The sequence below is a fragment of the Lithobates pipiens genome, unplaced genomic scaffold (assembly GCF_037356315.1).
Source record: "Lithobates pipiens isolate NorthernLeopardFrog02 unplaced genomic scaffold, aLitPip1_a1.2 Scaffold_8, whole genome shotgun sequence".
Classification (NCBI taxonomy): domain Eukaryota; kingdom Metazoa; phylum Chordata; class Amphibia; order Anura; family Ranidae; genus Lithobates; species Lithobates pipiens.
Window position 1 is genome coordinate 384859578 of NW_027507903.1, and position 23629 is coordinate 384883206.

Consider the following 23629-nt stretch of genomic DNA (forward strand, 5'->3'; position numbering starts at 1 on the left):
CTGCCAGCAGGTAGGATGCCACTTCCTCTTTGATGATGTCAGCAGGAGTCTTGTTGTCTTTGCTAGCAAAGGTCTCTCCAAAAAGCTCTGCCATCGCCGACTTTTTTGTGGAGGAGACGATGAGTCCAAGTTTGCTCCTGTTGGCTCTGCAGCTTGACCCTGAATAAAAAAAATTGTTGATTAATTAAACCAATTTATTTTCACTATTCAATATTATTGCCACATTTTTTATGTCTATGAAACATGAAAATAATAACATTTAATAAAATCCATTATTACGAAAATAAAAAATGTATTTATGGTGCAGAGCCCTCTGACCGATACGGATAAGGATGACAAACAAGGATAACATAAACTCGCTTACTTGAAATGGACCTGAAAGTGTGCCCTGGTCTAACGTACGGTATACCAAAATAAGGGGGCATACCTTAAAATGAAATGAATATGAAATGGGTGAAATGAGTACTCACATGAGGAGTATGTTAGAGAAAAGCCCTGATAAAGGGGACGGGTGGGCGGGTATCGCGCACCGGAACCGACGAGGAAGATGGGCGAGCGGCTGGTTATATATCCCACCGGGCTCCTCCCATAATTTCAGGCCACCATACTGGCCTTTCTATTTATGGTGCAGAGCCCTCTGACCGATACGGATAAGGATGACAAACAAGGATAACATAAACTCGCTTACTTGAAATGGACCTGAAAGTGTGCCCTGGTCTAACGTACGGTGTTGGAATCAGACAGGAATTATTATTATACATCTACACCGCTGTTTGTACAGCCGAACTCAGCCATGTTGATGTTTGCATGACACATGTTTAGAATGTGTAGAGGAATGTGGCAGAATCTGCATATCAAAGGAGTTACCTTCAGCCCAAATGGTGCACACAAGCTTCAAAGAGATTGATGACAAAGACGGCCCAGGGCACATCAGATGGGACTGGCCACAAAGCCAAATATGGCAGAACTGGTAGCCTGGGGGAGGAGACGCCCCAGAGACGCTGATTGGTCTATGGGAAAGAGTATGATGGGCTATGGGGTGTGGTATGGCTGAGGTATGTTTGACAAAAAGGGTTGTGACCTGAGCTCTGTCTCTGTCCCTCTTTATTCCATCATGAGGTGTGGTTGCGAAGGTCGGATAAGTATGGCGTATATTATACTTTGATTGTATGCTATGTATTATTGTAACTCCTGTTAATACCTTATGCACGCTGTATTATTTCCATGGGAAATAAATAAGATTTAATTGACCTTAGACCGTGTATTGATTTCATGGCCACGGGTGGTAGCATTGTGATAGTAACAATAACATGTGCTTGGCATATTGATTGATAGCTAAACTATAGGGACTAAACAAAGGAATACATAACTGATAATAATAAGAATAGAGTGTATTGATCAGTTACTTCATTTGGCACCCCAGAAGGCGTGTAAAACATATTTTTACACAGAATCCACAAAAATCTAAGGTATTTTTGTTTGAGTCCCTGTAAGCACAGATGCTCAAAGCCACCCAGAACTGGAAGTCATCTTTAGTGTGGACAAGATTAGCGCTGGCTCGCGAATTCTGAAACCACGCTTGGATGAGCAGGAAAATTCTGTGAGATATTTCACTGGTATAAACGCACGCGTAAAACCTGGTGAAAACTGTGACTGATATATGTATATATATGTACATTATTGTTGTGTTTGCTGCAGAAACTGTAACCAGAGGGCAAATTGGCGCACTGGCGAGATAAGGGACTGATCATCCCTGGTTATGTGATATAACCGCAGATTGACAGGATAAATCATACAATTTTGAGGGAAAAGTGGAAGTATCCACGTGATTGTGAAAAAAAACTTTCTGCCCCAATAGAAATTCCCTATGACCTGCTATCGGGTAGAAGGACATTGAATAAGAGTGTGTTCTCCTACAGAAATTCGTGGGTAAACGGATTTGTATTTGTTGTTTGTTGTTGTTGTTTTTTGTATTTGGAGGGGGACTAGAGGTCAAAGCTAGCTTCTAAACAGCTTCCTCTATGTCTTTGTGTGCTTGGTATCTGATTGTGTAGTGTATTGCTAATGCACAGTGTTGGTTAGAGAGTGGCAGGAATTACCATACATCTTTGAGAAAAAAGTGGGGGAAGTATAGGTTTTTATTTCTACACACGTGAGAGTGAAATAGCTCTGGTCCAATAGAAGACCAAGGCATTGATTAAGAGTGTGCCTTGTGTCTTGTATGCTGTAGAACCACAAGTCACTGGAAATTTAAACGGTTCGTATTTTTTTTTTTTTTTTTGTTGTCCATTTGTTATCTGTTTTCTTTTGTCTAAGCAAGATTGCTCAACCAGTTGGTGTGGATAGGCTAATTAGCATATCAATGGAAGCCATTGAAGGTTTCGTTAGCAAGCATGGTGGGATTAGATTTCAAATTACTCACAAAGGTAAATTAACATATCAGTTTAATGAACTTTTAAAACAATGTGATACACATAACAGTCGCATATTTAATACATCAAAAAAAGGCAGGAAACAGAGAATGGCCAATGCCTTATGCATGTTAATGAGAATGAAAGAAATTGCGGAACAAAAAGAATTAGAATGGTTTGCTGATAGAGAAAAAGTGATGGAACAGGTAAGGGATATATCAATCAGGATTGAAAAGGCTGATGCGGATGCTTGTAGTCGGATTAAACAATTAGTGGCTGAGAAATGTGTATTGCAACAGAGATTTGATGAATTAGAACAAACGTGTAAATTGAGAGAAAATTGCATTGCCTCTTTGAATCAAAGGGAGGCTGAGAATTTGCAGGTTATCACAAGGCTTAAGGCACAAGCAGCCATAATGGAATTATCCTCCAAGTGTGCAATAGTGGAGGTACCCTCCACACATGCTCAGTGTATAGAAAAGCCAGAAGTGAAATATGAAGAAAACCCGTATGCTATTATCACTGCAAATGATAGTAATGTGATGGGAATCGATGTGGAAGAAGCAAATAAAGGTGGGATAACTGCACTTGAAATTGACTCAGGAGTTGACACTTCGGATGACTCCTCAGACAACGAAAGTGTAAAGTCTGTGCATTCCAATCGCAGTAATATTATCCAGCAATGTGGATTTCCAGCGCCATATGCTAAAAAAATGGCCTATGCAGGGAAACCAGAACTAAAATGTTTTTTGTGTAAAAGGGGGGGTCACACTTCAAAATATTGTCGGGCGGCGAATAATGATATCGAAAGGAAATTATACCCGAAAACGACCCCAAGGCATCATGTGTGTTATTCAGCCAGGTGGGGTAGCCATCCACAGCACGGAACCAATAGTAATCAAACCCATTTCCTGTGTAAAACGCAAATGCGGGGTCTAGAAACTAAAAAGCAATATGTAGGACAGTTGTGTAGAGTCAAAATGGAGATAGACGCATGGTTACTCAAATATAGCACTGGGGGAAACAATGTTAGCAGAACTTAGTGAGCTGCAAGCATGGTAAGAATATTCTGGTCAATGTTTCCCGGCTATGAAAAAGGTTTGATGTAAGTTTCAAGTTCAGAATATGATAGAGGACCTGGATATAGATATACATTTTTTTTTTGTTTTGTACTTTTAGGGATAAACCCCTGAATTGGTATTGTGGTTTTTCTTTTGTGTGGTTAAAAGATGTTTCTGTTATGAGGTTTTTTTTTAATCTTGTGTTTCTTTACTCTTCTCTTATTGTCAGTCTTTGTAAACTTTTCCTGAGTATCCAATACTGCTGATTAACATAAGAATGGGGTGTAATCACTTGTGTGTTCCTTTTTCCAGAGACCAGGAAGGAGTTAAACTGGTTCGTATACAGACATTTGCATTTGTTTGCAGGTCTCTCAAAGTGAGAACAATGGGAAAATATAGCAGAACATGGGTTAGGTTATTGTAAATGCATAATCGATTATCACATGGTACCATGAGCTCATTAGTTAGTAATTGTTTGCAAACAATGAAAAATAAATAGTACTAAAAAGAGTTACAAATGAAGCTAAAATGTTGTGATGATACATATGCTTTGTTTTGTTTTTGTTTTCCCCATTAACTAATTGTATTTCAGATTGGAATAAGCACTCTTTGCAGGAGAAAAGTCCATGGATGGTGTTAACTAAAAGTTGAGTGTTTGTCATTGTTTTATGATGGTTGTCTTGTCATGTTGTTTGTGTGATCATGGCCAGATTTTTATTTATTTTTTAAAAAAATTTATTTTTATTTTCATTTTTATTTTTTATTTTTATTTTATTTTTTTTATTTTTTATTTTTTATTTTTTTTTCTTCTAAAAATTTTTTTTTGTTGATATTGGTTTAGTCCTCTATGTTAGTTATATTTTTATTCAGGTGGAAAAGTAGTAGGTCTAATCCACCTGAAAGGGGGGGAATTGACAATGCCCTCAGTTAGAACCAGTCACCTGAAAGGGGGTAGTGCATACATCGTAAAGATACAGATAGATGCATTGTTTTTTTTAGTTTGTAAAATTTGAAGTTTTTGAGAAGCAACACTGACGTTCAGTTTTAAACGGTTTTTGATCATACCATGGGGATCCATTTTACAGCGGGTGTAGCCTAAAGAGGTCATGGTTGTTTGGATAGTTTGGTCAGAGTTGCAGAAGCCAGGAATACTGAGGTCCGGGGCTCCAAGGAGGGAACTATAAGTAAACATGGTAAGCGATCAGATATTGTGGATAAGAATTTGATACTGCTCTTGTTTTCACTTCCAGAATCCAAGTAGAGCGAGAATTGGAGAGGCTTCTGGAAGATGGATGACAGATGATCATCTGGTTGGCAGTTTGTCTGTGCCACACCATACCACAAATTTGTTCTGATAAACATCAGGAGAGGAAAAAAGGAAAAACTTGAAAGATTCAGAATATACTTGTTTTTTTGGTATGGACAATTTGGTGCTAATGCGGAATCTGAAAGACTGTGCCTAGCAAGAGAACTTGTGAAATATTTTGCTGAAGTCTCTCCTGATGAATGCAAACATGTTATTTATACATGTGCAATGGGTTGGAGGTTGGGGAAGAGTTATGACACATCCAATCCGTCAAAACATGAAAATGTAAAATATGTGGTTTTTTGTTGGAAGGAGGAATTGAAAGAAGAAAGGTTTTAATGTATTACATGTATTGGTGTAAGGGAGTTAATATGGTGCAGGTACCCAGGAGGCATACTGGCGCTTATGCATAATAAGGTAGCTGTGGATCAGACTAAAGGGTGCCAGGTGACACATCAATGGGGGAAAACTTCCTCGTAGGGGTGGTGTCTCAATCCTAGCGGTCCTAGAGAGAAGCTTTCGGTTACAGGACATGCGGGACACCAGAACTAGAGACGAGGAAGATACGCCCGGTTGGTGTCTCACCTGAGAGGTTGAAACCCTGCACAGATAATGCCAGTGAATACACACAGGAGCATGCTCCGTTAAAATAAAGGGAACAAACGCTGGCTACCAGGGTACCGTAGGACTTCACCACATGGTGCTGCAACATCTCATGGTGGTTGACAAAACCTATCACCCTATATGTGCTGAGTATACACTGAATCAGGTGCGGTTATTGTACCAGTGACTTACTCCCAGAGATGAGAATGAGGTCCATGCAGGATGCTTATTTCTGAGGAGTAACCCGAAAGAGGAGGGATGTATTCAGCACTATATTGGGGGGGAACAATAGCTGGGATGGGTGTTATTAATGGAGGGGACATCGGCCTCCTGAGGAACAAACTCACAGCCATAGCTTCAGAGAAGGAGCGTGACTTTGTTACCCTGGGAGATTGGTGGCATCCTTGATAACATTCAATGAAATCACAGAAACACTCAGGTTAGAATGGCTCCGGATTTTGTCAACCATGTGGAGAGGTTGGTAGGGAAGACAGAAACCTGTCATTGGCTCTGGCGCGCACTCTGTGGCAGGTGGAAATATCAGCCAACATCAAGCTGATTATACCGTCTCTGTATGAGGGGCAGTGGCCTGATGAGTTAGCGTCACCGCTCAGTAAGATTTTGCCAAAACACGTTGCTTACACTAATCCAAAATAGTGGTCGAATGCCTGTATGGGTGGTACTAAGTTGGATTGTGAAAGGTGTTATGCTGTATGTTCTCATATACAGAAGTGCAGACTTGGTCTGTATGTTTGGTGGCATCAATGGGCTTACTGACTGGGGACTCTATCTTGTTGCATTTGAGGCTATATCACACATGTGATCAGAGAAGATAAACGCTGGAGGCAGGTTGATATTTCCCTTTGTCGGAAGCATGACCATGATGTCCTTTGTAGGCTAGATCAATACATGGGGATGAACGAGTAATGTTGGGAAGTTATTTCTCTCTGTGTTCGGGATGGAGAGATCATGATCATTGCTGGGAAGAAGGCACCCAGGTATTATTTAGGACATAGGCGAGTTTTTGTTTCTTTGTCCTAAAGAATACCGGTGTAGTGTTAGTCATGGGACTCGAGGGTTCCCTGAACCTAACCGTAGGTAGAGGTGCATGGTACACAATGGGCATGATCTCTGAAATCCAGGTACAGGGGTGGAATTGTGTGGGTTTGGTGATTGTTGTAAACTTATATGTGTAGTTAAGCGATATTTATCTAGAAGGGTCTCCCAGTTGTCTATGCAAGTTGAGGGATGATTTGACGGTGAGCGCTCTGTGTACAAATTGGAGACGTTGCTGCCAAGTCAGAGCCCTGCAACGCCGCTGCGAGCAAGCCTGCCTAATCCCGACCCGTATTTACAGTAAAAGGTTATAGGAGGTTGGGAGCGGGGTGCGTAATACATATATAAGTATATATATTATGGTAATAAGTTGATTTATGTTTGTGGTAGAGTATGACCTATGGGTATTGTAGGCTAGTAATATGGGCAAGAAAGGCCCTCCTCAAGACTCTGGGTCTGAAAGCTGGGTGATATGTCGCTCTGAATGGGTGCTGGTGAATGGTGAATGAATGGGCACCCCTTGCCTGTACTGCCATCCTGAAGATACCCAAGATGCAGAATGGTGACATGGAAGCTGTCGCTGAAGAATGGTGGAGATGTGTCACTCAGTGGCAAAGCGGCACGTGTTGGGAAACATCACGTGATAAAACAATTATGGACTGCTCCATAGGACCTGTTTCTGCACACGTTGAAAACACAACGTGGTAAGACACTTGTGTACTGTTCCATAAGAGATGTCTCTGGAGCGCTCGTTGGAAACAACCACGCGTTACACAAGCTAAGGACTGTGCCACAGGTGCTGGTTCGGAAGCACATGTTGGGGAACCACACACGTTAAGACAGTTATGGACTGTTTAAAAGGAGCCGTGTCTGAAGAAGGGTGGTATGCGCCTTTTAGGCGCAAAGCGGCATATGTTGGAATCAGACAGGAATTATTATTATACATCTACACCGCTGTTTGTACAGCCGAACTCAGCCATGTTGATGTTTGCATGACACATGTTTAGAATGTGTAGAGGAATGTGGCAGAATCTGCATATCAAAGGAGTTACCTTCAGCCCAAATGGTGCACACAAGCTTCAAAGAGATTGATGACAAAGACGGCCCAGGGCACATCAGATGGGACTGGCCACAAAGCCAAATATGGCAGAACTGGTAGCCTGGGGGAGGAGACGCCCCAGAGACGCTGATTGGTCTATGGGAAAGAGTATGATGGGCTATGGGGTGTGGTATGGCTGAGGTATGTTTGACAAAAAGGGTTGTGACCTGAGCTCTGTCTCTGTCCCTCTTTATTCCATCATGAGGTGTGGTTGCGAAGGTCGGATAAGTATGGCGTATATTATACTTTGATTGTATGCTATGTATTATTGTAACTCCTGTTAATACCTTATGCACGCTGTATTATTTCCATGGGAAATAAATAAGATTTAATTGACCTTAGACCGTGTATTGATTTCATGGCCACGGGTGGTAGCATTGTGATAGTAACAATAACATGTGCTTGGCATATTGATTGATAGCTAAACTATAGGGACTAAACAAAGGAATACATAACTGATAATAATAAGAATAGAGTGTATTGATCAGTTACTTCATACGGTATACCAAAATAAGGGGGCAAAAACACTCAGGTAGGGGATGTATTTTATTGAATCAAGACTGTTTACTGGGTGAGTTTGACAAAGGCCTGGGCCATCTCAATTTGCGGATTGGGTATGTAACGGGCAAAACAGGAGGACTTCCATCTACCCAACTTTTTGATAACATGGACCGGGACCCCTTGGCGGGAGGCCGTTGAAGCTGCCCCGATACGAAATGAATGTCCGGAATAGTGAGCAGGATTGAGGTGAAGGATGCCCAGGAGTATCCTGACATGCTCCATGAACTGGGCTGCGTTGAGAGGTTTCGTGTGAAAGGGCAGAAGCGGGCCAGTTCCTGGTTGATCGGCCAAAAGGGTCAACAAGCGGGCGAGAACAGTGACCGGGCACCAGCGGTTGTAGGTCTTATAGAAGTGTATGTCCGTGCCTGAGCCAAGCTGCTGTGTTTTGGAAACCGCTAAATGTAGGATGAAATGGTCCTCGAATCTGACTAGATGGTGCTTGCACAGCATGCGTGCCGAGGGGCCACTGCAGGTAAACTCGCCTGGTCGCAAGAAGCCGTAGAAGGCCAGATGTATGGCTGCTTGCAGGACGACACTATCGTGGAGACCGAAAGGTGAAGAGGCCAGAATATCTGACATGTCCCTGAACACTTCACCTGTGATAGGCAGCCGTTTGGTGCTGGTCACCGGCCGACGCTTCTGAATGCCGCGCATGAGAGCCCGGACGCATGGTAAGTGAACAAGGAGGGCTTGGTAGGGTCCTGAAGGGACGTGAAATGTTGTACCCCGGCCAAGTACAACCGGATCGTGTTAAAGGACAATGCCAACTCCGAATGGCAGTAAGAAATGAAGGCAAGGACTTGTTTGACCCGGGACGACTCTGTGCTGTGAGACGACGCGAAGCGGCTAAAGGCCCTCCAGGCCGATTGATAGGCCTTGCGGGTATTGTCTGAGAGGGAGAGATCAATGAGTTGAGTTGCTGCTGACAGGTGTGGGGCTAATCCAAGGTCAGTTGAGACCAGTCCGGGATAGCTGCTGATGTTGGTCCGGCTCCGGGCACCTGATCAAAAAATGAAACAAAGTTAAAGCGGGAGAGGGCATCCGCCGCCTGATTAAATTTACCGGGGACAAAGGAACAATGAAGGTTGAACTGAAACAACAATGAAAGCTGGGTCAGTCGCCGCAGGAAGGACATAATCTGTAGAGACCTGGACCTGCCTTTATTAACAATCTCCGCAGTGGCCAGGTTATCTGTAGAAAAGACCACCGTCTGGCCCGACCAGCTGCGGCCCCACGTGTGTGCAGCGGCTACAATGGGATATAACTCGAACAGGGAGGACGTCTCAGTGAAGCCAGGAATAGCCAGTATCTGGGAAGGCCAGGGGGCTGCGAGCCAGAGGTTGCCAAAGATCGCCGCAAAGCCCGTGGAGGCCGCCTCGTCGGTCACCACCCGAGGTGAAAGGGAGGACACGGAGGGGACGAACAGGGACACTCCATTCCAGGATGATAGGAATTCCTCCCACATGGCAAGGTCTGCTATAGCTGCGGAATCCAGGCTGAGTACTTGCTCCGGGTCTTGAGAGTGGGACAGTAAGGCTAACAGGCGTGACACGAACGAGCGCCCCTGAGGGATGATGCGCATGGCAAAATTAAGCATGCCAAGAAGGGATTGAAGCTGTCTTTTGGTACAAGTCCTGGCACGAGTGAAGTCCCTCAGGACCATCCTTATGCGGGTCAGTTTATCCGGGGGAAGGCTGGCCTGCATAGTGTTAGTGTCTAGGCTGACCCCGAGAAAGGTGATGGCCTGCGATGGACCCTCCACCTTGTGCTCGGCAATGGGGACGTTAAGGTTATTGAAGACTGCCCTCAACTTACCCAGATCTCGTGGAGGAGAGCCGGGTGGCTCTATCAGCAGGAAGTCATCCAGATAATGAATGACTTCCTGACACTGGGCTACGTGCAGCAAGATCCATGCGAGAGCCTGCGCGAAAGTGTCGAAGAGCCAGGGACTACTCTTGGATCCGAACGTGAGTTTAGTGGCAAAGTAGTACAGCTGCCTCCACTTGATGCCATGCCAGCACCAGAGGGATGGATGGATGGGAAGAAGCTTAAAGGCGTTTGAGATGTCGGCCTTGGAAAGCCAGGTACCTGTGCCTGTTTTAAGAATGGCCTGGATGGCCATGTCTACCGATGCATACTTAAGGGAGAACTCCTCAGAGGGGATAAGGGAATTGAGGCTGGGGACCGTAGAGGAATGAGGCGCTGACAAATCATACACCAATCTGAGTTTATTAGAGAACTTGCCCTTGACAAGCCCAATAGGGCTGACTCGCCAGGTGTTAAATGGGGGCTGTACGAAAGGGCCGATGATAAAGTCCTGGTCTAGCTCAGATTGCAGCAGTTGGTCGATGGCTCGTTCATCCGTGGCTGCTGACCGTAGGTTCTGGCATTCGTGCGTGAGGTGAGGGAGAGAGACAAGTCCAGTATGAAAACCTTGCGTGAAGCCCTGGACGAGGTAGGCGGATAGTGAGGGGGTAGGATGACTGGTGAGGTAGGCACTAAGCCATGAAACGTTGAGCCGGCTCAGTCAGGACCTCTTGAGCTGCTTGAGCTCGCACATCAGCCGGGGGTGAGCTCTATGACACTGGGTGCACACATGGAGCAGCCTACACTGACTAAAATTGCACGACCCACTGTTATAATTGTTGCAGATTGCTGCACCGCCCATGGTCTTGACTGGGCGCCCAAGCTTATCGGTCTGTGGCAGGCGTGCTGGTGCCTGTAGGCCCTGAGCGGTACCCGAGGTAGATGGACCGTCTAAGGCCGGGGCTGCCACTGAGCTAACGTACCAAGCCGCAGTATGAGTTGCTGACTGGCAGATCGCACACAGAGGGGACCGTAGCCCCGCGAAGTGGCGGCAGAACAGCTCGGTATCCATGGCGCTCCAGTCTGTAGGCGTCTGGAACTGGGAGAGCCTGGCGGCTGCTTTAGCGGAAAAGGAGCGGTGGTAATCATAGAATGAAAAACCGCCGTACTTGTAACCCAGGTCAACTACCACATGGAGGTACCGATCCAGCTCCTCCCTCCTGCCAGGGGAGGCTGAGCAAATGATGTCCCTCATCATGCCGAAAGCCAAGGTAAACTCGGTGATTGAGAGTTTCCTGTCCAGTCTGGGATCCTTGGCTTTGAGGACCACTGACACGTCCCCCCAAGTATACGCCTTGTTCTCTGCCAGCTCATGAATAGAGATGACAAGAGAAGCCAAATTGACGTCTTTGCCCTCTAAGATGTCCTTCCTGATGTTAGCTGACACCAGATGAGACGGGTACACTATTGGTGCACATCCGGAGATACCTGCAGGAGGATTAACAACTGGCTGGGATGCTGGTACTGGCGGAGAAACAGAGGGGCGGGTCTCGAGGAGGGCCACTCGACTCTGCAGTTCTGACATTGAGGTTGTGAGGGACGACACCAGGGTGTGAAGCTGTGAGATTGAGGAGGCGATGGAGCCCAGGGAGGCCTGCTGGGCACGAGCCTCAACCGCCGCAGGGGGAGGAAACAGGAGCCCGAAAAGCTCGGCCTTTCTGGCTGTTGCTGGAAAGGGCACACCCCTGCGCCTTAACTCGGCTGTCAGCCTGGGAATGGTCCACGCTCTGAAGGCCCTTTGACTGCCATTCTCTGAGACAACAGATGGAGACAATGGAGCCGTGAGGTCCTCGCTGCCAGCCTGGGACATGGTGGCAGAATGCGGGACTGGCGAGGCTACTAGCCCTCTGATCCGGGTTTTCTCCTAATATGGACCTATAGGGGTGACATGGATTACAAACTGGTTGGAGACTCCTAAAGAAAATACATGTTTTAAAAGAAGGATGCTTGAGCTGAAGAGCGTTTCCTACCAGATGATTATGCTTACCTAAGGAGGCACCGTCCGACCAGGTGCAGGCTGGACCTACTGAAACTCGACTGACCTGAGGAGATGAAGGTGAAGTTTTGTTTGAGACTCCCACCTGACGAACGGCTAGCTAACAGTGGAGGTGAGACTTAGACATGAGATGAAAACTACACAAATGAAAGAAACAAATGAAATCTTCTCTTCTCTTCCTTCTTTCCTTTTTCCCCCTTTCTCTCCCCTCTTTTTTTTTTTTTCCTTCCCCCTCTTTTTTTTTTTTTTTTTATCAACTCAATAGCGAATGAGGCTGACGAGCAAGGGCCCCCCGATAAGAATCCAACATTGAAGAATCAACTGGACTAGAAGCGGGAAGCGATAAGTGACCGTGAAATGAGTGAATCTGCCATGACAGAGATCCGAATCGCCATGCCACGAACTTGCGACCGAGCACGAAACGGATTCTGGAGCATGTACTGAAATGAGGCCATTCCTGGGGCACGCCGGGATGAATTTGGTCCGCGAATGTGACTATTCGTACCCGAACGTGATAGGTGAAGTGAAATGAAACCCATGACAAAGACTGGAATCAGAAGACGAGCCCATGAACCTAACAGATGAATCCCGTCTTTGGAGCATGTACTAAAATGAGGCGTAGCAGCTGGGCACACCGGGACGAATCGGTGCATAAATAAATGCAACAGGATTCGAGTCGGAGTGTAATAAGTGACAGAAATGATATCCCATGACAGAGACAAGATTCAATGACTGGGCTGATGGTAACAATAAAGAATCCGTCTCTGGAGCATGTACTGAAATGAGGCGTAGCAGCTGGGCACACCAGAACGAATCGGTGCATAAAAAATGCGACAGGATTTGAATTGGAGTGTAATAAGTGACAGAAATGATATCCCATGACAGAGACAGGATTCAAGGACTGGACTGTAGGTTACAAAGAATCCGTCTCTGGAGCATGTACCGAAATGAGGCGTAGCAGCTGGGCACACCAGGACGAATCGGTGCGTAGAAGAATGCGACAGGATTCGAATTGGAGCGTAATAAGTGACAGAAATGGTATGCCATGACAAAGACAAGAATCAGGGACCGTGCGTGAACCTGCGAGTGACTCAGTCTCTGGAGCATGTACAGAAATGAGGCCGAACCCTGGGGCACTTCAAAGCGAATCGGTGCACCAGAGGTGCGACAGGATTCGCGCCGGAGCGCGGCTAGTGACAGAAATGATTTGAAACGGTAGAAATGACTGGGACTGAAATGACTTGAAATGAGATGAAATGAGATACATAACATAACTGCATGAATGATGAGATATATTCGAACTGGAGCAGACCAACTGATACGTGCGGACTGCTTGCTTAGTCGTAACAAGCAGTCGGCTGTGAGTCGAACGATTCGACCGATGCTTAATAGAAACGCTCGGGGAGTCGAATGGTTTCGAATGGCGTACCTGCGAATGAATCGCCTGACGTGGCGTGACCGAACATGCCGAAAGGTGATAACGACTACATCGAAGGTAGAAACAGTGACATGAGTACGAGAGCCACAGTAAAACATTCGACCGAAAAGAAGTGAGCGGTTCGTGAGTTCAGGGAATGTTGATAGGACATTGTAATACATGAACTGAAAAGGGGGTGCCGAAGCCCTACCTGCGACAGCCGGCCCAACGTGTAACGACAAATTCGATGGGTAGGACGACACTCCGACGGCGAAAGCCACGGACGCTGACGAACGGGAAGACGAGTTTGTCCAGACGGAGACGAACAACGTGGGAACTCACGAACAGGCTCACTGCGTCTGGTCTAGGATAGTCGGCCCTTGATATCTGACGTATCAGATATCGCGCACCGGAACCGACGAGGAAGATGGGCGAGCGGCTGGTTATATATCCCACCGGGCTCCTCCCATAATTTCAGGCCACCATACTGGCCTTTCTATTTATATTTAAATTTTTCATTTTTAAATACTATTCTTTTTCTTTACCTCATCGCAGTCTTCAGTGCCCAGACTGCTCACAATCTCAGTGGAGAGGTCACTGTATGTCCTCTGGCGTAGGGCAGGGTCCATTTGAGACAGGGACTTGAACCTCGGATCCAGTGGAGTAGATCTGCGAAGGTAGTCCTGTAGAGTAGGGGGTGGAGTGTATCTGGGCTGCAGGTCCTTTTTAATGGCAGTCTTGACATCTCGAGTGATGGTGCTGTCTTCCACACTTGGAGCTATGGATTGAAGAATCCTTGATTTCAGCGGCATGATCATTGACACAGATGGTGAACGTTCAGTGCTAAGCAGAGATGTAACAGTTTTTAGGGGTTTAAGCACCTGGAGGACATCCTCTGTCACTCTCACATCATCAGACAGGGTAATGATGTGTTTGACAATTTTCTTCAGGGTCTTATCGGTCAATGCAGAGTATATAGCTGCCTGCTGTTTCAGATAATGTTCCAGCATATAATAAGTGGAGTTCCACCTTGTTGGGACATCATGTATGAGCTTATGAGTAGGCAGCTTTAGCATTTCTTGCTTTGTCTTAAGCACATGAGCCCAAGGAGGCGGTCCATCCTATTGACTGAGATTCTCTTCTGTGATGCCAAATTCACTATATGTGCAAAGCACCCTATCTGTGGGCCCAGTCCTGCCTCATTCACTGCATTTATTAGATTTTTGGCATTATCAGTTGTGACTGGGATATTTGTACTGGGCCTCTTCATCATTCCTCCATTGCTTGTGTCGGTACCTGCACCAGATGAGGCTTGTGTGACTCTCGTAGAGGGGGTGTGTCTGCAGCACCAGACTTCTCATCTCCCAGTCTGCTGTGATGAAGTGAACGGTTATCGTCACATAGCTCTCCGTTCCCCTGGATGTCAACCCGCCTGTCGTGAGCGCAACAGAGAATGCTCGGGATAGTTCATCCACAACTTCTTCTTCTCCTGCTCATAAAGATCTGGCACAATCTTTATGCTGAATAGGGATGGCCGAACTGTTCGCTCGGCGGTCGGTTCGCGGCGAATTTCGGCTGTTCGCGGTTCGCCGGATCGGCGGACTATTGCCGCTGTTCGCCCGGCGGACTTACGTGTTTACTGTGTGAAAGAACCTATGATGACACATCCATCATGTGGTACAGGACAGCAAATTGAGACATTACAGCACATGGACAATTGGACATTCCCCCTAACTTATAAATAGACCCGATCCGGCGGCCATTTTACATTCTTTCTACTGTCACTATAGGGAGAGGTTGCTGTGTGGAGCAGGGAGAGACTGCAGTGACCAAAATCGCTAGCTATTAGGTCCACAAAAGTCCTTTTAAGGACTGGTATGGTGTAGGTGTAGTTCAGGATATAGGTTTTAGGCACTGCTATTCATTGTTGCAGCAGATTGTCTTTTGTCAGTGCTGAGAGAGGGACAGATAGGACGCTGTGTGTTGCAGAGAGGGACAGTCAGTTTAATCATTAGCTGTTACTATTAGGTCCACAAAAGTCCTTTTCAGGACTGGTATGGTGTAGTAGTACAGGATATAGTTTTGAGTGCTATTCAAGTTATTGTTGCAGCAGCCTGTGTTTTGTCAGTTTAAATAGGGACAGACAGGGAGCTGTGTGTGGCAGTGAGGGACAGTCAGTTTAATCAGTAGCTGTTACTATTAGGTCCACAAAGGTCCTTTTCAGGACTGGTATGGTAATAGGGTTGTACACGTATAATATTCTTTCTTCCAAATATAGAAAGAATATTATACTTCACTGCTGCCCTTCTGCTGCAGTAGTTCTTTATGAGTATAGGGACTGAGGTACAGACTGCTAATCACAACCTACTAGTTCCACAAAGGTCCTTCTAAGGACTGGTAAGGTATAGTGTACTACAGTATATAGGGTTGAGTGAGGTACAGTCTGCTAATAACAACCTACTAGTTCCACAAAGGTCCTTCTAAGGACTGGTAAGGTATAGTGTACGACAGTATATAGGGTTGAGTGAGGTACAATCTGCTAATCACAACCTACTAGTTCCACAAAGGTCCTTCTAAGGACTGGTAAGGTATAGCGTACTAGAGTATATAGGGTTGAGTGAGGTACAGTCTGCTAATCCTTAAGGACTGGTATAGGTCCACAATATATAGGGTTGAGGTGCACTACTGCTGACTGCTGCCCTATTCGGCAACAGTCCTTTATCAGTGTAGGGACTGAGGTACAGTCTGCTAATCACAACCTACTAGTTCCACAAAGGTCCCGCTAAGGACTAGTAAGGTATAGTGTACTACAGTATATAGGGTTGAGTGAGGTACAGTCTGCTAATCACAACCTACTAGTTCCACAAAGGTCCTTCTAAGGACTGGTAAGGTATAGCGTACTAGAGTATATAGGGTTGAGTGAGGTACAGTCTGCTAATCCTTAAGGACTGGTATAGGTCCACAATATATAGGGTTGAGGTGCACTACTGCTGACTGCTGCCCTATTCGGCAGCAGTCCTTTATCAGTGTAGGGACTGAGGTACAGTCTGCTAATCACAACCTACTAGTTCCACAAAGGTCCCGCTAAGGACTAGTAAGGTATAGTGTACTACAGTATATAGGGTTGAGTGAGGTACAGTCTGCTAATCACAACCTACTAGTTCCACAAAGGTCCTTCTAAGGACTGGTAAGGTATAGCGTACTAGAGTATATAGCGTTGAGTGAGGTACAGTCTGCTAATCCTTAAGGACTGGTATAGGTCCACAATATATAGGGCTGAGGTGCACTACTGCTGACTGCTGCCCTATTCTGCAGCAGTCCTTTATCAGTATAGGGACTGAGGTACAGTCTGCTAATCACAACCTACTAGTTCCACAAAGGTCCTTCTAAGGACTGGTAAGGTATAGCGTAGTGCAGTATATAGGGTTGAGTGAGGTACAGTCTGCTAATCCTTAAGGACTGGTATAGGTCCACAATATATAGGGTTGAGGTGCACTACTGCTGACTGCTGCCCTATTCTGCAGCAGTCCTTTATCAGTATAGGGACTGAGGTACAGTCTGCTAATCACAACCTACTAGTTCAACAAAGGTCCTTCTAAGGACTGGTAAGGTATAGTGTACTACAGTATATAAGGTTGAGTGAGGTACAGTCTGCTAATCACAACCTACTAGTTCCACAAAGGTCCTTCTAAGGATTGGTAAGGTATAGCGTGCTATAGTATATAGGGTTGAGTGAGGTACAGTCTGCTAATCCTAAAGGACTGGTATAGGTCCACAATATATCAGCCTTACTCTTCTGCATCCTCCTCATCCTCTCGATCTGCACCCTCTTCTTCACTCTCTGCTATGTGCACCCCCAAAGACACTACCACCAACAACACCACCACCACCACATACCTTCCGCTTGAGTCACAGGAATTATTTTCCGATCCATATCAAGACATTTCTGATGCGCAGCCACTCTTGGCATTGGATCAGGAAGAGGAGGTAGCAAGAACCGCCACTCAGCAGTCGGATGACAGTACCCAGATCAGCCCAAGGAGGAGGTTGGTCCCCGGTGTTGCTGCCTACTCCGAGATCTCTAATTATAGCGGTGGGGAAGGTGACGTCGATGATGACGTGTCTAGTGATGTCACGTGGGTGCCCACAAGAGAGGAAGAGAAGGGGAGTTCAGAGGGAGATATGGACCAGCAGATAGGGAGGAGAAGCAGGAATAACTTACATTGCACAGGAGGGACAAAGCAGACTGCTAATGTATCATCGACCATGTACGGTCACATCTGGCGCTCCCAGGACGCCGGCACATGGCTCTGCAGTGTGAGCTTTTTTTAACATGTCCGCTGCTGACAATAGTGTTGCCATCTGCAATCTTTGCAGTCAACGCATTAGTCACGGTAAGCCCAACACTCACCTAGGGACGACCGCCTTAAGAAGGCACATGAGCAGCCATCACCAAGCCCAGTGGGAGCAACGGAACATACAAAGCCACACTCCAGGCTCTCACCGTCCAGCCTCGTCTTCTACTTCTCCTTCTCCTCTCTCCTCACAATTGTCCTCCACTCCACCTTCCATCACGCCAAGCTCACGTTTTTCTGCAAAAAGGCAGGCTTCCGTGGGCCTAATGTTTGAGCGTAAAAAAATGATGACGCCGGAGGTGTACGGTGCTTTTTTCTGCTTTTCTGCATTTCAGAAGATCTTACACGGCTCACCTTGCTGACATTCAGCGGCGACACAATCTGCCGGTCAGACGTCTTATTTGCGATTGCCCGACGTGATGGAACTCAACCTTCTATATGCTTGATAGGCTGCTCCAGCAGAAACGTGCAGTTAATGTCTACCTGTATGAGCTCTGCGGCAGAACAGGTTCTGGGGAGCTGTTTTTTTTTTCACCGTGCTAGTGGCTGCTCATGCGTGACACATGCAGACTTCTGTGGCCATTTGAGGAGATCACCAAACTGGTCAGTCGCAGCCATGGCGCCATCAGTGACATGGTACCTTATGCCTTCTTTATGGAGCGTGCATTGCATCGTGTCATTGATCAAGCTGTGGAGGAGCAGGAGCGGGAAGATGAGGAAGTCGCAATGCTGGATGAATTCCCGGGGGGGCTACTCTATCTGAGACAAGTGAACAACAGGAGCCTAAAGAGGAGTCAGAGGAGGATGGTGCCGGGGCGGATGAGGAGGAGCAAGAAGAGCATGCTTTAAACCTTTCTGGGATCCCTGTTGTTGTGCGTGGATGGGGAGAGGAGAATGAAGAGGACGACATTATCCTGGATGATGAGCAGGAGCCAGGCCACCACACCACTTCCAGTTTAGTGCAAATGGGGGCCTTCATGCTCCAGTGTTTTAATAGGGACCCCCGTATAAAAAGCATAAGGGTCAAGGACCAGTACTGGGTGGCAATGTACTTAGACACCCGGTACAAACACAAAATGGTGGAAATGTTACCGCCGTCACAGAGGGCTGTCAGAATGGAGCACTACCAGGCCTTGCTTCGAGAAATGCTGCATTCTGCTTTTGTGTGCGCTGGCAGAGGAGCAATTCCCACTCCCAGAGAAGGAGTTGTGGGTACCAATCCAACAGCGCCTGCAAGAAGAGGCCGGTTTGAAGATGTGTTGGTGACTTCTGATATGAGGTCATTCTTTCAGCCGACCAATCGACAGGTGTCATCCGGATCCAGCATCAGGGAACGCCTAGACCGTCAGGTGTCCGACTACATCGGGTTAACGGCCGAATTCAACACATGTGACCAGTAGACCATGTATATGTCTATAAACGATTTTTTTAATCGAGCACACAGACCTTCTTTCTTCATTTGGCTCACTTCCTTGTACAAAAAAAGCACACCGTACTATATGCCCGTACCCTCCTGTTTGAAGAGGTTGAGCGGTGTCATATTTCTACTGGGGCTGCTTATTATGAGGGGCTCCCACCATCCCTGTGCTGACATCCTCCTGGGGCTGCTTATTATGAGGGGCTCCCACCATCCCTGTGCTGTGCTGACTTCCTCCTGGGGCTGTACCTCTGCTGTGCATATTATGAGGGGCCCCCACCATCCCTGTGCTATGCTCATTATTAGGGGCTCCCACCATCCCTGTGCTGTGCTGACTTCCTCCTGGGGCTGCTTATTATGAGGGGCTCCCACCATCCCTGTGCCTTGCTGACATCCTCCTGGGGCTGTACCTCTGCTGTGCATATTATGAGGGGCTCCCACCATCCCTGTGCTATGCTCATTATGAGGGGCTCCCACCATCCCTGTGCTATGCTCATTATGAGGGGCTCCCGCCATCCCTGTGCTATGCTCATTATGAGGGGCTCCCACCATCCCTGTGCTGTGCTGACTTCCTCCTGGGGCTGCTTATTATGAGGGGCTCCCACCATCCCCGTGCTATGCTGACTTACTCCTGGGGCTGTACCTCTGCTGTGCATATTATGAGGGGCTCCCACCATCCCTGTGCTGAGCTGACTTCCTCCTGGGGCTGCTTATTATGAGGGGCTCCCATCATCCCTGTGCTATGCTGACTTACTCCTGGGGCTGTACATCTGCTGTGCATATTATGAGGGGCTCCCACCATCCCTGTGCTATGCTCATTATGACGGGCTCCCACCATCCCTGTGCTGTACTGACTTCCTCCTGGGGCTGCTTATGGTGCAGGTGTCAGTGCTGTATATCACGGTGCTGGTGTCAGTGCTGTATATCACGGTGCTGGTGTCAGTGCTTTATGTCACGCTGCTGATGTCAGTGCTCGCTATCACGGTGCTGGTGTCAAATCACTCTATCACGGTGCAGGTGTCAGTGCTTTATGTCACGCTGCTGATGTCAGTGCTCTCTATCACGGTGCTGGTGTCAGATCACTCTATCACGGTGCAGGTGTCATTGCTGTATGTCACGCTGCTAATGTCAGTGCTCTCTATCACGGTGCTGGTGTCAGATCACTCTATCACGGTGCAGGTGTCATTGCTGTATGTCAGGCTGCTAATGTCAGTGCTCCCTATCACGGTGCTGGTGTCAGATCTCTCTATCCCGGTGCAGGTGTCATTGCTGTATGTCACGCTGCTGATGTCAGTGCTCTCTATCACGGTGCTGGTGTCAGATCACTCTATCACGGTGCAGGTGTCATTGCTGTATGTCCCGCTGCTGATGTCAGTGCTCTCTATTACGGTGCTGGTGTCAGATCACTCTATCACGGTGCAGGTGTCATTGCTGTATGTCATGCTGCTGATGTCAGTGCTCTCTATCACGGTGCTGGTGTCAGATCACTCTATCACGGTGCAGGTGTCATTGCTGTATGTCACGCTGCTGATGTCAGTGCTCTCTATCACGGTGCTGGTGTCAGATGACTCTATCACGGTGCAGGTGTCAGTGCTCTATATCACGGTGCTGGTGATCATCTCCTGCACCCTCTTCTTTGGCTACCCTGACCTTCCCTCTCCTCCATTGCCTTCATGCGCTCCACAGTCCTAAATTGTCACAATTTCACATATTAAAAAAAGAATGCTTGTAGTTGTCGATCCCAGATTCACCTCATACATGTGTTATGTCATTGGCCATGTGGTGGGACTATGTGTGCACAGCTAGTAATTATTTTGTGGCTGCAAATATGACCTGTAGGTTTGTAAAGTTCGCCTCCCATTGAAGTCAATGGGGCCCGCCGCGAACGTTATGGTTCGCGAACTATCGGCCGCGTTCGCAGTCCTTTATGAGTATAGGAACTGAGGTACAGTCTGCTAATCACAACCTACTAGTTCCACAAAGGTCCCTCTAAGGACTGGTAAGGTATAGTGTAGTACAGTATATAGGGTTGAGTGAGGTACAGTCTGCTAATCACAACCTACTAGTTCCACAAAGGTCCTTATAAGGACTGCTAAGGTATAGCGTAGTACAGTCTATAGGGTTGAGTGAGGTACAGTCTGCTAATCCTTAAGGACTGGTATAGGTCCACAATATATAGGGTTGAGGTGCACTACTGCTGACTGCTGCCCTATTCTGCAGCAGTCCTTTATCAGTATAGGGACTGAGGTACAGTCTGCTAATCACTAGCTACTAGTCCCACAAAGGTCCTTCTAAGGACTGGTATGGTATAGCGTAGTACAGTATATAGGGTTGAATGAGGTACAGTCTGCTAATCACAACCTACTAGTTCCACAAAGGTCCTTATAAGGACTGGTAAGGTATAGCGTAGTACAGTCTATAGGGTTGAGTGAGGTACAGTCTGCTAATCCTTAAGGACTGGTATAGGTCCACTGGTATTGGTTGAGGTGCACTACTGCTGACTGCTGCCCTATTCTGCAGCAGTCCTTTATCAGTATAGGTACTGAGGTACAGTCTGCTAATCACTAGCTACTAGTCCCACAAAGGTCCTTCTAAGGACTGGTATGGTATAGCGTAGTACAGTATATAGGGTTGAGTGAGGTACAGTCTGCTAATCACAACCTACTAGTTCCACAAAGGTCCTTATAAGGACTGGTAAGGTATAGCGTAGTACAGTCTATAGGGTTGAGCGAGGTACAGTCTGCTAATCCTTAAGGACTGGTATAGGTCCACAATATATAGGGTTGAGGAGCACTGCTGCTGACTGCTGCCCTATTCTGCAGCAGTCCTTTATCAGTATAGGGACCGAGGTACAGTCTGCTAATCACTAGCTACTAGTCCCACAAAGGTCCTTCTAAGGACTGGTATGACATATCGTAGTACAGTATATAGGGTTGAGTGAGGTACAGTCTGCTAATCACAACCTACTAGTTCCACAAAGGTCCTTATAAGGACTGGTAAGGTATAGCGTAGTACAGTCTATAGTGTTGAGTGAGGTACAGTCTGCTAATCCTTAAGGACTGGTATAGGTCCACAATATATAGGGTTGAGGTGCACTACTGCTGACTGCTGCCCTATTCTGCAGAAGTCCTTTATCAGTATAGGGACTGAGGTACAGTCTGCTAATCACTATCTACTAGTCCCACAAAGGTCCTTAAGGACTGGTATAGATGTACTATTTGGTGTGCAGTATATAGTTGTGTAATACACGTATAAAATACTTGCACATATAGAAAGCATAGTATAGTGCGTTTCCACTGTGCAGCATTGTGACTGCTGAGAGGTTCTGCAGCGATACTACAAAGAGTGACAAATGCAATCCAAAAAAAAGTATTGTAACTGGTGTGATAGACCAGTGGCCCCCAAAAACAACAGATTGAAGCGGGGTGTTATATACCTTCTTTCACATACATACTGTGAGAGTTTTGTCACAGGGTCATTTAAAAAATGACAGGCAGAGGAAGAGGCAGGCCCTTCCGCAGGGGTGGTAGGGGTAGGGCAGGAGCAACAGGCTTGAGCCAAAGTGGGAAACTGCAGAAGGTGCGTGCGATTACGTCAAAGGAAGCACCAGAATTGGTTGAGTGGCTCACTCAGCCTTACTCTTCTGCACCCTCCTCATCCTCTCGATCTGCACCCTCTTCTTCACTCTCTGCTATGTGCACCCCAAAGACACTACCACCACCAACAACACCACCACCACCACATACCTTCGGCTTGAGTCACAGGAATTATTTTCCGATCCATATCAAGACATTTCTGATGCGCAGCCACTCTTGGCATTGGATCAGGAATAGGAGGTAGCAACAACCGCCACTCAGCAGTCTGACGACAGTACCCAGATCAGCCCAAGGAGGAGGTTGGTCCCCGGTGTTGCTGCCTACTCCGAGATCTCTAATTATAGTGGTGGGGAAGGTGACGTAGATGATGACGTGTCTAGTGATGTCACGTGGGTGCCCACAAGAGAGGAAGAGGAGGGGAGTTCAGAGGGAGATATGGACCAGCAGATAGGGAGGAGAAGCAGGAATAACTTACATTGCACAGGATGGACAAAGCAGACTGCTAAGGTATCAGGAGCAAGTCATCAACCATATACGGTCACATCTGGTGCTCCCAGGATGCCGGCACATGGCTCTGCAGTGTGGGCTTTTTTTAACGTGTCTGCTGCTGACAATAGTCATCTGCAATCTTTGCAGTCAACGCATTAGTCGCGGTAAACCCAACACTCACCTAGGGACGACCGCCTTAAGAAGGCACACGAGCTGCCATCACCGAGTCCAGTGGGAGCAACGGAACACACAAAGCCACACTCCAGGCTCTCACCGTCCAGCCTCGTCTTCTACTTCTCCTTCTCCTCTCTCCTCACAATTGTCCTCCACTCCACCTTCCATCACGCCAAGCTCACGTTTTTCTGCAAAAAGGCAGGCTTCCGTGGGCCTAATGTT